At 38.1% G+C, this 15,617-nt stretch overlaps 1 non-coding gene across 1 annotated transcript; it reads right to left on the bottom strand.

Annotated features, from left to right (window-relative positions):
- Positions 1 to 10,577: 10,577 nt before the first annotated feature.
- On the bottom strand, positions 10,578 to 10,684 carry LOC139865391 (small nucleolar RNA R71). Its single transcript, XR_011764914.1, has one exon. It is a non-coding gene; the product is annotated as a small nucleolar RNA R71 (small nucleolar RNA).
- Positions 10,685 to 15,617: the final 4,933 nt, after the last annotated feature.

Here is a 15,617-nt window from a genome sequence, read left to right as displayed (position 1 = left end):
TATCGGAGTCCAGTCTCCTTAACCTCGAATCGAGAGACGAGAATGTTCAAGTGTTCATGAGAAATATTCTTCTCCTTAAGAGCCTCACCTTGGGCTACTCGGATCTGGCTGTTGAGATTCGAATGAATGGTGATGTTCAAGGCTCGGACATGAAGAGGTACCGTCCTCTCCTTTCGGCTCAAGGCATCGGCTACAACATTTACCTTGCCAGGATGGTAACGAAGTTCACAATCATAGTCGTTCAACGTCTCAATCCATCGGCGCTGTCTCATGTTCAGTTGTTTCTGATCGAATATGTGTTGGAGGCTCTTGTGGTCGATGAAGATAGTACTTTTAGTTCCATAAAGATAGTGTCTCCACAATTTGAGCGCAAAGACAACGGCTCCAAGTTTGAGATCGTGAGTAGTATAGTTTTGCTCGTGAATCTTCAGTTGACGAGAGGCATAGACAATAACCTTCGATCTTTGCATCAATACGCAACCAAAACCATTTTTCAAGGCATCGCAATAAACGACAAAATCGTCATTGCCTTCAGGAAGTGATAAGATAGGTGCGGTGGTCAATTTCTGCTTCAAAGTTTGAAATGCTGATTCGTGTGCGGGTTCCCAAATGAACTTCTTCCCTTTGTGAGTCAGTAAGGTCAAAGGACGCGCAATCAGAGAAAATCCTTCAATAAATCTTCGGTAGTAGCCGGTGAGACCTAAGAATTGGCGGATGTGAGTCGGAGTAGTGGGGGTTTTCCACTTGCTGATAGCTTCAATCTTTGCGGGATCAACCTTGATACCCTGGTCGCTCACAACATGACCCAGAAATTGGACTTCCTTCAATCAAAATTCACACTTGGAGATTTTGGCATAGAGTTGCTCTTGTCTCAAAAGTTCGAGCACTAATTGAAGATGTTGCTCATGTTCTTCTTCGCTTTTGGAGTAGATGAGGATATCATCTATGAAGACGATAACGAACATATCCAGGTATGTCTTGCAGACATGATTCATGAGGTCCATAAATACGGCAGGTGCATTGGTTAAACCGAATGGCATCACGAGAAACTCATAATGACCATAACGAGTCCTGAATGCAGTTTTCATCACATCAATCTCTTTCACCCTCAACTGGTGATAGTCGGATCGTAAATCGATCTTAGAGTAAACGCTCGATCCTTGCAGTTGATCAAAAACATCGTCAATTCGGGGAAAAGGATACCGATTCTTAATCATCAATTTGTTGAGTTCACGGTAGTCGATACACATGTGGAATGATCCGTCCTTCTTCTTCACAAATAAAACAGGTGCGCCCCAAGGCGAGAAACTTGGTTGGATAAATCCACGGTCTAGCAGTTCTTGTAATTGGCTCTACAACTCTTGCATTTCGGAAGGTGCGAGTCGATGAGGTGCGCGAGCTACAGGTGCAGCTCCTGGCACTAAATCGATCTGAAACTCCACTGCTCTCGGTGGTGGTAATCCAGGCAATTCTTTCGGAAAGACATCAGAAAATTCGTTCACAATTCGTACGTCCTCCACGCTTTTCACCTCGGTTTCTAAGGTTTTCACATGAGCTAGAACAGCAAGACGTCCTTTCTCTTGTTGGGACACTCATTTCTGAAGTGGCCCGTCTGTCCGCATTCATAACACTTTCTCGGTCCATTGGGGGTCGGCTTCCCAGTCATGGTGGTGATCTTGCAGTCTCTGCCAATATGCCCGGTCTTTTTGCATTTTTCACAAACAACGTTACAATACCCGGTATGGTACTTGTAGCACCTCTTGCACTGCGGCAGACTACCCTTGTAGTTGGAGTTCGAGCTAGTGTTCAGATTGGGATTCCCACCGTTGTTGTGCCTCTTGGCGGGGGTTTGATCATAGGCTCTCCCCTTGTTGTTGTCCCACTTACGCTTATCACTACTACCCGCTTCGGATTTGGCCTTCTCCGGTTCATTGCTGATAATTTGGTTCATTAAGGTGTGCGCCATGCACATTGCTTCTGGACGTTAGGTGGCTTAGACGAGGTGACATTTCCCTTAATGGACTTAGGAAGTCCCCACAAGTACCTTTCCATGCACTTAAACTCCGGGGTAACCATGGTAGGACACATCAGGGCTAATTCCAGATACCTACGGTTGTAACTATCGAGATCGTTTTCCACAACCTTCAACTGCCCAAACTCAATCTCCATTTTTTGTATCTCTGTTCGGGGACAGTACTCTTCAATCATGGCCCCCTTGAATTCTTCCCACGGCGTAGCATACGCCTCATCAATACCCTTTGCTTGAGCCAGTGTGTTCCACCAGGTTAGTGCACCGTCTGACAGCGTACACGAGGCATACTTGGTTTTGTCCGTCTCTGAGCAGTTACTAACACGGAACACAGATTCTAATTTCTCAAACCACCTAGTGAGACCAACCGGCCCCTCAGTACCACTAAAGTTGTGGAGCTTGCAGCTTTGAAACTCTTTGTATGTGCACCCATTACGAATGGGTTGGTTAACTAGTGGATCTTGGGTGTTCCTTTCCGCTAAAGCTGCGGCCACACGTTCAGCGATCATTTTCTCGATCTGTACTGCAGTTGGCGTTGATCTTCCATTGGCCATTGATGTTCTAAATAAAAATTTTGACTCAAGTCAAAATCCAGTATTCAAATAGTAATAATACAGTATATGGTAACCAACATGGAATCAACACAACACATGCTAATTAAGTAACACAAATAGATTCAGATACCACAAAGTCATCACACAGTAACGTAAATAGAACACTGTGCAAGAATTAAACAACACAAAGTTCCATTCATTAATAATAAGTTGCATACATCCGCATAGGTTCGTACAATACATAAGTAAAACATAAAACTAAAAATGAGATTACATAATGAAATCTGATACAAATGTCCTATGGTGATGGTGGGTGTAGGATGTCCATTACGTGGGACATCTGGTCCTCGAGCTCAGCTACCCGAGCACGGAGGATCTCAACTTCCCTCGTCAGTTCCTTGATAGAGGGAGGTGGTGGGGCAGGCGGTGCAGGCGGTGCAGTCGGTACGGGTGGTGTTGGTGGTGCAGATGGTCCAGCTCTAGAAGTAGACGGTGCATAGCGGTAAGGCTTACGGATGAAGAGATCGGCAGGATACGGCACAAGCCGCTTACGGGCGGTAACCCTAGTCCTCAGTCCATGTGCGTTAACGGATGATCTCCCTCCGTTAACCCCAGGAATAACAGTACCATCGAAACGATACCGCTTCTTCGGTGGGGTAGAGGGTGGCTGCACGGGTGCCTCATCAGGGTCCTCATCGGAATCCTCGTTGCTGGAGTCGTCATAGGATGAGTCGTCGGAATCATCTGGGGGTGGCTGCACGGGTGGCTCTGCTCGGCCGGCCATCATCAGTTAGTATCTAAAAGGCGGGATCGGCACGAGACGTCCATCAGGAAGGCATCGGCACCAATGGTTATGCTCATTACGGACCGGACCTTCCCCAAGTTCCGCGGGAATCACAGCACCACCGGGATGGTGCTGTGGCTCCGAGGGTCCTGGGACAAGTGGAGCTGGAATCTCCTGTAGGTCCTCAGCTCCGTCAGAGTTGACCACTGGGTCGGGTGCATGGCTACTGGCTCCAGAGGATGAAGTGCCAGAGTCACTGGAAGGTGTCGACGACGGGATCTGAGAATCGGCAACAATGGCAGGCGAGGTGGCGGATGAGTCTGTATCGCTCTCCAAAATGATAACAGGTGGAATATCCGACATCTGAACAAGGAAAAATAACTTTTTCCATGTCAGTAAGTCATAAAGCAAGCACGTATTAGGCAAAGTAACTAAGATAGTCTAGATCATGTATAGCGGTAAATAGCATGGCAATAATAACGAATCGTACAGAAGTAGCATGCAATCGAAGGTAGATAGTATCATGCAGTAGTGAAATCATGTAGTAGCATATGGCATATAGCAGTAAAAGTAAGCAGTAGCATACAGCAAGTTCTGCATAAACAAGTAAACTAGCAAGTTGTAGATTAGTCCTATTAGTGAATCCTACTCGGGTCGGTCCAGACTCACTAATGTAACCTAATTCCCTACAACCAATGCTCTGATACTAAATGTGATGCCCCATACTAAATCAATGTGTACGGACCATTAACAACAGGATCATTACAAGGTCAAACACTATACGCGGTTTCAAAATAAGTTTGCATTCATGAATAAAGGTGACGTTTTAACCAACGTCAAATGTTTAACAACTAAAAGTATGCTTCTACGAATAGCAAACAATAATAGTACGTGACCCATAGGTCGTTACAAATACATCGTTTCGAAAGTAATATAGTTTGAATGCAAAATAAACGTTTCATGCGGTGACATCTCTAATAAGCGCAGCGGGTGTCTATAAAGCATGACTAGTACAGCGGAAGCAAGCAAACCTTAAGCACCTGAGAAAAACATACTTTAAAACATCAACACAAAGGTTGGTGAGCTATAGTTTAAGTATAACAGTAATGTAAGGTGGGCCACGAGATTTCAGTGCTTCAACAGCGTTTCAAAACAGTATGAAAAGTATATGTATAACCGTGGGCACTTGGTAACTAACTTAATGTTTATAACCCCCTGATAGTACACTTGGCAAGTGCATATGTTTACGAAGTATTAAAACCCCATTAAATGCTAGCGCTACTAGCCCGAGTGGGGATGTCAAACCCTATGGATCCATATCTAAGATTCGCGTTCACCGGTTCAAAGACCAATGACTAAAAGTTACCGAGCTAAGGGGAAAGTTTATACCGTTGTATAACCCACACATATATAAAGTTTAAGTACTCATGACTAGTATGTAAAATGTAAAATGCGCATGTATTCTCAGTTCCCAAAATAGTTAAAGTAAAAAGAGATGCTATAACTCACAGTGAAAAGTAGTAAAAGTCGGTACGCGGGAATAGTAAGCAAGTGGTTGGTCTGGAAGGTCCTCAACCTAAGTCAAAAGTTACTAAGTCAGTAAATTGTTCCGAAAGGTTTAAATGTATGTAAATTAGGTCTTAAGTACCATCATCATTCATCATTAAACAACAAGTGTAAAGTAAGTTTTACGTCAAGACTAGGGTTTGAAATAAAGGTTGACTTCGTTCAGTCTCCACGACCTCTATACAAACTGAAATGGGGTGAGACCAGTGACCATGGCTCCGTATATGAGTCCCCTAGAGGCTGACCAATTTTCAGAACCAAAATTATCTTCTTTTGACTATGGTGACGGTTTAAGTGGGAGTAGGTCAGAAATTTCAGCACAACGTTAATAGGGTGTAGTGACTTTCGGGAGGCCATAGATCCTAAACCGTAACTCGGATTAAGATGAGGTCTAAACGGAAAATCATCTAATCAAACCGAAATAACTGAAAATAAACTTTCCAGTAGCCCAGGTAGTCTGATCAGTTCCAGAAACAGTAAGTAAAGATGTCCCGGTGGGTTCTCGGTGCTTGATGCTCATCACGGTTCTCATCCTTGATGCGTATAGCTTCAAGTGTACAACTTGTTGATGGATTTACATCATCTTAACCAAGGTTTGACCATCATAACATTAGTGTAAGTCTAAGATATATAGCACAACTCACTTAAGAGTTGTATGTAGTTTGATGAACCAAAGTTACATCAAGATCTTAGATCTGACACATACAAGAGTTCTACTAGTAATATTAAGCTACAAACTTGAAAGTAAACTAAATAATCAAGATCATAAGTTGTAGAACTTAGATCTTAGCTAGATCTTAAATATCCTAGACTAGAAAGTCTAGATCTAGTGTTCTTAAGTTAGATCCTAAGTTACAAGACTTGGATCTACACTTTAATGAAACCATAAGTAATGAAACTTAGATTTTCAACTTGAAAAATGTATGTAAGCTTGTAAGCTGTTATTTACAACAAAATTAGAAGACCATAAGCTCTAGAAACTTAGATCTAACATAAGTATATGAAGTTATAACTAGAAAGTTAAACTTTCATATTCTTGAACTTATAAAGTTAACTTTTAGTTTCAAGAAATATGAGATCAAGATTAACTAGTAATACTTGACCAATAAACAACATCACAACTTTAAATAATTAAAATGAAGAAATAAGGTAGAGTTACAAGTATTATGTTCATATTTGCTTCATACTTGAGAAGATTCAAACCAAAGTTTAGATCTTAAGAATTCAAGTCTACAAAACATAAACATAAAGAAGATCATCAAGTTTATGAACTTTAGATCTAGAAAACATTTAAATGTAGAACCATAAACTAGCAAGTTTAGGTTCTTATTCTTGGTTCTTCATCAAACAAAAGATGGAAGAAAGCAAGATTCATGGAGATGCAAACTAGGAAGTTTGATCTTTATAACAACAAACAAGTAACAAATAAGTAATTAAACAAGAAGCAATGATGATGATAGATGTATGCTACAGTTTTGTGGAAGAAAAAAGGAAGAAGAACAAGGTTTATTACTTACAATATTTTGAGAGAAAAAGAGAGAAAATGAAGTGTTGTATGTATGTGTGTGTAAAGGAAGCGAAGTCTAGTGTATAAGTAATAAAAATTGAAAAAAAGAAACTCCCACCATGCTCATCAAAGTGGACAGTTTTGGGCTCCATGTAGGGGTGGTCAACTAGCAACTTTCAAGTGTTGGTTAATGTAGTATGCTAGGAAAGGGTAGTAAGTTAAATACATAGAAAAGATGTCTTGCATGCTTGTAGTACTTTATCTCCTAATTAAGCTAAATAATACATGTTAACCTTAATGTAATACTAGTGAATATGTTGGGCTCACAAGTTCAATAAGAGTGTAGGGTGGGCTTCCAAGTCCAAAACCATAAATAAAAGCCCAAGTCCAAGTAAGTATGCAATTAAATAAATAAAGCCCAAGTAATTAACTACTAACCTTGGTTAATTAAAAATGATTAATAATAAATAATCATGAATGTAAATAATATTCAAAATATTATTCGTGAAAAGTATGCGTGTCACAAAGACAAGTTGGGCCATGAAAAGTCAAATACGGTAACAAATAAATGTACAAAAATACATTTATTAATGCGCAAGTATTAATAATAAATATTAATAAATAAACTTTGGAAAATTCCGGGTTTTTACAACTTTCAGATGGGGTTGAAATCTGGACACAAAAAGCTCGAAATCAAACCACCAAATCAAGTGATTGAAAAGCTAAGATATATGTCCTTACTTGAAGTAAGTGACTGTCCATATGGGTTTGTGTTTGTCAATTCTCACTACACAAAGGTCTTCATCAGAGTGTCAGACTTCAGAAGATAATCAGACGAAACGTTAATGTATACTTTCAAATATTTGAGATGGAGACTGATAAACAAATGTTATTCATCTGAAGATAATGAGATTGTCAAATACATTCTCACGAGATTGAAGAATCGTCTCAAAACAAGAGTGAACATAAGAAGATATGAGAGTCTCAAAGGATTCAAATCCAAAGTTCACTTAAGAGGAACAAAGTTCCTTTAGATATCTCAATAGGATTACATTGTAATTTTCACATTTAACATTAAGGGGGAGATTCCGAAGGATGTATAGTGTTAATGTGAAATAAGCCTAAATGAGAGTTCCTTAGAAAAGGGCTATATAAGGAACCTAAGTAGTCCTAATTAGATAGTCATTGTATTGTAACTGAGTTCTAGAAGCTGTGGAATGTAATTTTACTGATTCTCTCTAATACCGAATCTGTTCTTCACTTACCGAGTCTCACTCTAACTCATCACATCTTCTAATCTCACCATGATTTTACCTATCACTAAAATACCTGCTTCATTGGTTAAAATTGAAGATCAAGTGATTATGAAGATGGTGCAAAAAGAATCAAGAGAATCGGAGCTAAAATGAAGATTCTACAGCGAAAACAGTGAAAGACAAGAAACCAAGTTACGATCAAGGAAATCAAGTTACGATCTAGTGAAATCATCAAGCCAAACGGCCTGCCAAATGGCTTGCCATGGTGGAAAATGACTTGCCAAATGGCCCAATCAAACGGGCATAAAAAACGGGCCACCATTGCAAACGGGCTCTACAAACGGCTTTCCAAACGCCCTGCCAGCCGTTTGCAGGCAAAATTCACTTATATTTAAAGGGTCTTTATCATCCATTTTTGCACACACTTCAATTCACTTCTTTCTCTCTCTTTCTATAATATTAGTCATACTTTCAAGGTCTTTGACTCCGTGCGGGAAACCTAATACCCGAAGAAGAACGCCAAAGATTGTATTGAGGGCGGTCTGGAGTTTGAAGTTGTCACTTTGTATTCGAAACTCGTTTAATCTACTGGTACTTTTATCCTTTGTCTTTACATAATGTTTTCCATTATTATGCTTTGTGATATTGGTGCCATGATTAGCGAGTAGTTATCTTTAGTGTATGTTATGATGTAGTCAGTTATAATGCTGAAATAATGTTATGGTTTATGTATGTTGTCGAGATGCTTTTCGATTATGCTTTAAACTCAGTCACTTTTCCAAATAATATAATGTAGTTATCGGCTCTGCTATTGAGAAGTCGCGAACCCCGATTCAGAGTACACTATCCGTGTCACCCCTTGGTAAGAGAAGTCTATCGGATACAATGTAAGTTTGACTGAGGCACACCGATTGTAGTAAGTCCACCGAGCCTTGGATTTCAACTGAGGACTCTTTCGTAGTGAAACATCTGACTTTACACCTAGTACATTGTCAGTCCTAGACCATGCTAGTGTAGTCACCAAGCATATAAACTTCGTACGTGCACGCTGAAGCACAACGATTGTTGTAAGCTGTATCTCTACTAAGTAAGGTCATGGAACCCGATTAGTGTTGATTAGTACACTGCACCATAATGCGGTCTCGAGCATTGCACCCCGCTTGAGGGATGCTTTGTTAATTAAAGAACTGTATGTTTAAACACATAAAGGATTGGACCGTTAGTATAACCGAACGCGCTCATGGAAGTCAAATCGGACTTGGCCATTAGGTTCTTTATGGCTGAACTCTTTTAAGGGCCTAACTACCTTTTAAACCCAATCATTAATGAAAGCATCAAAACACATCACGTCTCTCGGATATAGCAAACACTGTATTATATTATGCTTAAGAAAGTTTAGACATTTGTGGAATGTTAATACGTCACCCAACCGAGTCGCTCAATTGGAGGAGCCCGTCTGAACGTGTATGCTTGTAGTCAGACTGCACGGGCGTCGGGGGTAAGGGACGTTGCTGTCTATTCAGAATCTTCAAGCCTATCGCATTACCCAGTGACATGTCTTACGACAGGGGCGTTTAGGAGCAGTGTAATGAATACGAGGTCACTATCTATTCATGAGCCAGCATTCCATAATCTCGGCAAAGTAACTGATGAAATCATAGTATGCACTTGTTTTAACCTTATCTGAATTACAAATTTTATCGCATTTACTTTACTTTAGCTTATAAATTAGAAAGCCCAAAATTAGGTAACAAACCACTAGTCCTTCACTTTAGGATTATCTTAAGCTTTACTTATAGGTTCAATTCTTCTGATATCTCAAAAATACGACTCTAGGTCATACTTCCCTTACTCATAATAAGGAGTAGTACGATTTAGGCCCCGCTAAATATAAATTTAAAACGATTGCTCTCTCTTGATAAGCCTTTTCTGACGCCTTGCGCCCTAACGACACCGCATAAATAAAACTGTCTGTTTCGGCCATATTAGTAGGAAGTAAAGTTTTTGGTGCCACTGCCGGGGAACTGGTATCATACAATACTGCTTTTATCAAACTCATTCATAAGCATTTAGTGGTGTATAAGAAAGACAATTATACACGGACTTGGTTGTTGAATTTTTCGAACAGTCTCCAATTATATTGGAACCAAAATGATCCTGCCTCTCCGTAGTCGACCTGGCCACTTGGTTTGTTGAATAGTTTGTGCGAGGCTCTATTATCGAAATACTAGGGAATCAGTAGCAAGAACCAAAAACATATATAAACTTAGGATAATTATCTTAGATTACCTTAGGATAAGTTAGACTACTCTAGATTACCTTAGATTACCTTAGATTACCTTAGATTAAATTAGGAACTTAGCTTATCTGCCATAAAATTTAAAAACAAAAAGGCATACCCAGTGTATGACCCAAACCCGATCTAGACCAGGACCGTTGTTATTCTTACCTGATCCAGACGCAATAATCTCTAAAGCACGCAAAGAAGAACAAATCATAAATCGAATGGCTTTACACGTTACTTTAGCAGAAAACACCAAACTCTCGATTGAAGGTCGAGGAGGACCGATCAGATTCCCAGAGATTCAAGGACACTCGTTCGAGTTAAAACATCACATTATACAGCTCATCCAAAATGGCTATCAATTTCATCGATTACCGAATGATGATCCTAACTCTCACCTTGATAAATTCATATCTCTTTCAAACTCCTACAAATAGCCAGGGATAGGATAAGATATAGTTCGGTTATACTTGTTCCCCTACTCTCTCACTCATCATGCACAAACATGATTTGAAGGATTGGAAAAAGATTCCATCACGTCATGGACGGAGATGGCTACTAAATTTATAACCAAATATTTCCCCTTCTAAACAAACCAACCTCAAGAATGACATCATTAACTTTAAACAAAGTTATGATGAATCTCTTTATATCGCATGGGAGCGATTCAAAACCCTGCTGAAGAAATGCCCTAATCACCCGTTAGAACGGTCAGCCCAAATATGTACCTTCTACAATGGTCTTATGGTAAATCATAAATCATAGGACGACGACCGATGCAGCAGCTCAATGAAATCTAATGAACCAAACCGCAGACGAAGCATGGGAGTTGCTCGAAAATATGATGATGCATCATCATGACTGGAACAGTGGTAAAACAACTTCATCATCTGCCCCACTCTCCGCACTTAACAATCAAACGGAGGCCATCAAATCCCTCGCGGATAAGATGGAATCTCTTGCCAAACAACTCAGAGAATTAAAGACGTAGCCGCAGCAGGTTAATCAGGTTCAGGCCTGTGTTAATTGTACCAACCCACAACCCACTGAAGAATACCAAGTTGAGTACGAAAACCCTGACGGTTCAGTCTGTTACGTTCAATACCCAGCTCGTCAATCGAATCCCGAATTCAATCAACAACCTAGGGTTAACCAATTTCAAAGAAATGGCCGGTCTTTTCGATATCGTTACCCACCTTTTCCACCCCAACAATCTCAATTGACCTACGATCAACCACTTCCACTCACTGGTCCACCAGTTGAGGAAAATTCCCCAACCACCCAAATTACGAAAGTAACAAACCCTATGCTCGGGACTGATGATCAGTTGACTCAGTTCATTCAAGGACAACAACAGCTAAATTAGAGAACTACATCTAGACAAGAATAGACAGAGATATTAATGAGAAATCAATTGGCTCTGCTCAAAAGTCTAGAAACGCAGCTAGGACAGTTATCACAACGCCTTGAAACCCGACCACAAGGGAGATTACCTAGTAATACTATCCAAAATCCCTACATAGAGGAAGCTAAGCAAATGGATTCCATAATTCCAAAGGAAGAACCACGGAGAAGGTCAGCTAGGCTCAAGAACAAATCAACATATACTTAGAAGCTACCCGCTCATACTCCAGTTCGTGTACCTTATCCTAGAAGGCTACAGGAGGAACCATCCAAGCTTGAAACCTACAAACTTGATGGAAGATTCCTGGACACCATGTCCAAAGTACCCAAACAGAAGAGATACATCCGAAGGCTTCTCTCTACAAAGGAGAGGATACCAGTATCTAACAAAATTCCACTGAGTGAAGAATGCTCAGCATTACTCAGAAACTCTCTACCACAAAAGCTAGAGATACGGGTCGATTCATTTTCCCATGTTCAATCTACTAGTCTGGAACCATTCATGCTCTAGCAGATTTAGGAGCAAGTATCAACCTAATCCCCTATTCTCTCTACCAGAGATTAGAGCTAGGAGACTTATCACCCACCAAAATGACAATCCAGCTTACCGATCACACAATTCGATATCCTAAGGGCATAGTTGAGAACGTCTTGGTGAAAGTCGAAAAATTCTTGTATCCTACAGATTTCGTAGTAATGGACGTTAAGGAAGACCCATACACACCGATAATTTTAGGAAGACCTTTCATGAATACGGCTAGGACTGTCATTGATGTGTACAATCAAACCTTGATCTTGTGATCACATGGGGAGAGTGTTACCTTCAAAATTGACCGACCTACCGATCTTTCTAGACAGGCAGAGATGTTTGCTATTTTTACCGGACGGATCACTTCCGATGATGAGTCTCCACCACAAGCCAATGATATCGAAGTGGGTATCGAATCACAGTCTGATGACGACCCAGAAATGGAAGAAGAGGATCCCAGCGAAGAAATAGAGGAAGAAGAAGAAGAATCTGACGATGAAGAGGAAATGGGAGACGTAAAAGAAACTGCGATGATACCCTCTCTAAACGTGGAGCGTCACGAAGAATTAATGAGGCTAGAGACAGAAGATCACAGTTTAATTATTCGTTTCAAAAAGAAAATTGATAAGGCTAAAATTAAAGATATAGAAATTGACCCTGCAAGTGTTGAAATGAAGAACTAGAATACTGAAGAGGCCCGTTCATCAGACGAATCCACAGAAGAATACTATACCATTGATGACAAGGAAGAGCAACATGAAGACATTCTGGATGACTCATACTCTCCACCCAAACCAGATCAAGAAGATTTGGACTCTTCTACAGATCGGATTCCGATCATATCTACTCATGCCGACATGATAACATTCATCAATGACACCGATGAATTTGAAGATATTCTCGAAGCCATCCGTAAATCAACAATTGATTTCACACTACGCTTAACAGAACGGATCATGGCTATCAAAGACGAATACAACCTCTATCTACAGAGAGAAGATGATAATGTTGAAATCTTAGAAGGGCGCAATCAAGACTTTATCAATACTCTTCACGATCATATCTACCACGAAGAAAGGCAACGAGAGCACAATTCAGTGGTTTGCACTATTCTCGAGACAAGATTTTGTTGAGATCAGAAGATCATTTACTCTAAGGTTTACAACGCCTTAGCCGGATCTACACTTCCATTCTCAGCAAATCAACGAGCACTACTGACTCTAATCCGGAAGTATATGGATCTTTCCACCGGACGCCCGACTTATCACTCTTATTTGCAAATGATCGAAGATATTCACAGCCTCTTCGCTCTCTTGGAAAGAGATAATTTCGAAAGCACACTAGACAGGCTAGTAATTTACGTAACAATTGATCACCACACTGATCTGATTATCAAAGAGTTGTAAGACGTAGTAGCAAAAGAAGGGAGACGCAACAATCCATTCTCACACCTTGAACCAGACCAAGTCAACATTGCCACCTATGTTACGAAGCAGATAGCACGTACCTTCCACGAATCCACGGATCCCAGTTACACATTCAAAGTTGGATGTCGGGAGATATACTCAAAGAAGATGACATTAATGCTTGGGTCAGGGCTGCTTTTCACTTCTTTTCAGCTTCACCTCTTGACAAATTTGTGCAAAGCTACAGACTCCTACTGTGGATGTGACGACCCGGGAATTTTCGACCAAATTTAAACTTGATCTTTATATGTTTCCGACACGATAAGCAAAGTCTATAATGTTGAGTCTCGAAAACTTTGAACTGTGTTCATGTAATCATTTGACCTTTGACTATTCTCGACGATTCACGAACAATTATATATATATATATATATATAAATATATATATATATATATATATATATATATATATATATATATATAAGTAACTGTAAATATATATAATAAAGTGAAATAATAAATACCATTGAAACATAGAATTAAATAAAATATTATATTAGATAATTAAAATCTTTGTCAATATATATATATACATACATACATATATTCATATACAAATAAATATAATTCTTAACCATAATTAATTAATATTATATGTACTTTGTAATATATATATATATATATATATATATATATATATATATATATATATTTATTTATTTATTTATTTATATAACAGATAAATATTAAATATTGAGTATAAGTTATTAAATACCACATAGTTGATGGTATGTAATAGTAACATATTAAGTTAAAATTATAAGATAAAAATAATTGTTATAGTAATATTACTTTCAATATTAATATCAAAAACTAGTAATTATAAATATAACCTACTAATATGAAACTTGATATATATAAATTGTTATATTACTAATAATATTATTATCGTTAATTATTAGTATAGTACTATGATGATTATTATTAATTATTATCATTTTTATTATATCATCATTACTAGTATTATTTTGGTGTTATTATTATAAATGTTATATTTCTAATATTATTATTATTATTATTAATATGATTACTTTTATAAATATAATTACCATTATTATTATAGTAATTATTAATAATAACATATAAATAATACAATTTGTCATTAATATTGTTAATGATGATTAATATCATTATCATAATTGTTAATGTTATTACTAATTATTATTGTTATGATTTATAAAAATTATTATTAATAATATTAATCTATTTAATTAATTATTTATCAATTATAAAAGAAAAGCCCGTATATATAATTTAGTAAATCAAAAATTGTTTAGGTTGCTATCCATCTATTCCTGATTGCTTAAAACTCGTACAAAAACAGGTTCAAACACAAGGAACACTGCAAAATCAGTTAGAGGTCGACTTCCCTTTTTAGTTATTTATATTTTTTTACTGATCGAAAATACTTTTGTACTTCTTGTCGACCTTTAATTGCTTTAAGTCATGATCGATTCCAGTTGTAAATGAGGCCAATTAACTTCACATTATCAATTACCAATCACATACACCAGTATCAGCTTCAAATTATCGAATTATTTTAAAAAAAATAGGAAGAACAGCTATTTGCTCTGTTCGTGTTCAAAAATTTTAACAGGGTCGATTTCGAAATAAATTTCAAATAGTGTAATTGCAGTTTGGTTAGAAATTCTTCACTTAATCTATCTGTGAATTAACAGGTTTCAATTCTTCCTAACAATCAAGAATTTTAGAGTCAAAGTTTCTACATAAAAAGTCAAACAGATGTTCAACGATCAAAATTAGAAATCTAGAAGTCGTTTCTGCTGGAATCGAAGATTCAAAAAGTTTCTAATGACGATTTAAAACACGTTTCAATTTATAATTATAAGGTAAAACAATCTTGAAGTTGAAATTAGAGTTTGAGTTCATGTCAAGTTTCTTCAATCCTATTACAGCTATTTTTTTATATTTATTTTCTGTTTTAAATAAATTCAAACACAGACAATTGTTTCCTGTTTCAGTTTAGGGACAACGTTTAATTTGTTTTTGTGACTAGTTAGGATATCGGGTCGATTAACTGGGTGATGAAGATGATGAAAAGGGAAACAAACAAACATGGATTATATAAAACTGGGTTGCAATTTAATTCAGAAAAATTGATTTGGTCGAATGGTTAAGGGTTGATATGTGGGAACGAGAGGTCTCGAGTTCGAGTCCGGTCCATGGCAAATCTTTTTACACAAAGCTTTTAAGGGTATACCTTTTTATTTTTAATTT

This window comes from Rutidosis leptorrhynchoides, chromosome 8 (genome assembly GCF_046630445.1).
Source record: "Rutidosis leptorrhynchoides isolate AG116_Rl617_1_P2 chromosome 8, CSIRO_AGI_Rlap_v1, whole genome shotgun sequence".
NCBI classification, from domain to species: Eukaryota; Viridiplantae; Streptophyta; class Magnoliopsida; order Asterales; family Asteraceae; genus Rutidosis; species Rutidosis leptorrhynchoides.
Note: the sequence above shows the minus strand (reverse complement) of the source record. Positions and strands in the feature narration are given on the sequence as shown.